The following is a 2,498-nucleotide window of genomic DNA, read 5'->3' on the forward strand; positions in this document are numbered from 1 at the left end:
CACAGTTATCCAAGTAAATTTTAGTACGATCTAAGAAACCATAACTGATTTAATGAGCCATTCGCGGTTTCACCTTAATACGGCATGTACTGAGACATGCATGGCTTAATCTTTGAGACAAGCATATGACTACTGGCAGGATCAACCAGGGAACTATACAATATGTATATATAAAATGGACAAAATTTAAATCCTTTTCCATCGTCGCCTGTTTCATATATATATGTCAGGTCGACACACCACTTTTCTCTTTCAAATATGTACAAGTTTTGCCACATTCCGCGCTTGTAACATATCTTCTTTAACGCTCAATTTCTTTCATTTTTCTACCATACAGATATTTTACCGTACGCCCAAAAACGTACGTATTATATTTTTGTTCTATCATAAAATCACATTTTTCTACGTACGCCAGCTTCGTACGTTTCTATCTTTGCCTTCATAAAATCACAAGATAATTTTATCTTCAAGAGTCTCGCTATTAACATCTTGTAAGATAAATGTACGTCCCAGCTAAAACGTACAAATACTTCAAATTAAGTAATAATATATCATCGCTATTGACAAATTTTTAAGATCCAAGACACAGTTCTCTCTATATGTTTTAATATTTTTTATGTACTCAAATATATTCAAAGGAAAAAGTACATGGGTGATGCCATAGTCGTGGAAGCGCGTACGCTCACGCTGATCTTCTGACCGCCGGAAGCACGAAACCTCTGATCTGGGCAAAATCGGCAAGCCGAGGAAGAACGGACAGGACACATGCTGGACTGGCGAGAAAGCGTGTTCTTCCGCTCGCGCTAGGCATTTCGATTTCTGACACCTCTTGATTTAAAAAATCAGTTTTTTGATAGTTTTCTCTCTCCACTGGGCTATTCATTTTAGCCACAGTTTTCAATTGGTACGATTTGCTTCCAAATCTTACAGATGCATTTTAAAAAATTTTTCCATCGCTCGGACAGAAGAGTCGATTGCTCAGTGAGTACGAGTATACATACAAAGTGCATACGGGTAACCAACCCCGTAGGGCTTGCCACATATGGGCCATTCGGTCAAAGACACCGACCCGTGGCCACGCTGTGTGGAGAAAAGTCCGTAACGTAAACGGCACGAAACAGTCAGGACCGAAGCCCCGAAGGAGCTCTGAGACAGCTTCTCGACCGAGATCGTAGAATTGGCCCAAAACCCGCTCTGCTCCGTCCGCCTCGCACGGACCGTGTATCTCTTATAGATACCGAACGGCCGGCAAGGACGCCGGCGCCGCCGGCCGAATAGCACGCGCGCTTATGAGTGTAAACCGCCGCGGCAACAGACCGCCCGGCCGTGCTGTTGTAACATAGCGCGTGAACGAACGAAAAAAAAATTTATAGTAAACATTAAAATAAATTACATTACCGTAAACTAGACAAAAAATTACACATTTTTTCCCAATATGAAAATTTTCACAAACTTTTCAAAGTCCCATCGCATCGAGTAAACTTTTTTAATAACGCTTCCGCACGATTCTAAATGCTTAATCCATATGTGAAATCGTTCACTGATCACGAATATCGTATTTAAAAAAATTACAAAAATTTATTTTTCAAAATAATCAAAAAAAACCGAAAAATCACAAGAGTAAAGTACCATTATTTTAAACAATATGTCGTTCTAAATGCTTAATCCCTATGTAAAAAAGTTATCTAAGCAAGAATATGTAATTGAAAAAAATTAGAAAAATTTATTTTAGCCGTAAATCGAAAATAATGGGGACACCGGAGCTGTTCGAAGCGCCGAGACGCGCCGCGTACGGCCGAATATTTTCTAAGTCCCAACGTACCGATCAAGAGTAAAGTACCATTTTCCTACATTAGATTTCGTTCTAAATGCTTAATCCCTATGTAAAAACGTTAGTTAAGCAAGAATATCGTATTTTTAAAAAAATCTAATGATAGGATTTCCCAGAAAATTGAAAAAACCGAAAAATGTCAAGAGTAAAGTGCCATTTTCTGACATTAGATTTCGTTCTAAATGCTTAATCCCTATGTAGAAACGTTAGTTAAGCAAGAATATCGTATTTTTAAAAAAATCTAATGATAGGATTTTTCAGAAAATTGAAAAAACCGTAAAATGTCAAGAGTAAAGTGCCCTTATTTTAAACAATGTATCGTTCTAAATGCTTAATCCCTATGTAAAAAAGTTATTTTAGCAGGAATATGTTATTGAAAAAAATTAGAAAAATTTATTTTAGCCGTAAATCGAAAATAATGGGGACACCGGAGCTGTTCGAAGCGCCGAGCGCGCCGCGTACGCCCGAATATTTTCAAAGTCCCAACGTACCGATCAAGAGTAAAGTACCATTTTCCTACATTAGATTTCGTTCTAAATGCTTAATCCCTATGTAAAAACGTTAGTTAAGCAAGAATATCGTATTTTTAAAAAAATCTAATGATAGGATTTTCCAGAAAATTGAAAAAACCGAAAAATGTCAAGAGTAAAGTGCCATTTTCTGACAT

At 37.4% G+C, this 2,498-nt stretch overlaps 1 non-coding gene across 1 annotated transcript in view; it reads right to left on the reverse strand.

Moving 5' to 3' along the window:
* LOC143262167 (small subunit ribosomal RNA) overlaps positions 1-152 on the reverse strand; it is a 1,921-nt gene extending 1,769 nt beyond the window's left edge. Inside the window, exon 1 of the ribosomal RNA XR_013036081.1 lies at positions 1-152. This exon is cut by the window's left edge and continues 1,769 nt beyond it. This is a non-coding gene — a ribosomal RNA (small subunit ribosomal RNA).
* Between the last annotated feature and the right edge of the window lie 2,346 nt (positions 153-2,498).

This window comes from Megalopta genalis, unplaced genomic scaffold, assembly GCF_051020955.1.
Source record: "Megalopta genalis isolate 19385.01 unplaced genomic scaffold, iyMegGena1_principal scaffold0094, whole genome shotgun sequence".
NCBI classification, from domain to species: Eukaryota; Metazoa; Arthropoda; class Insecta; order Hymenoptera; family Halictidae; genus Megalopta; species Megalopta genalis.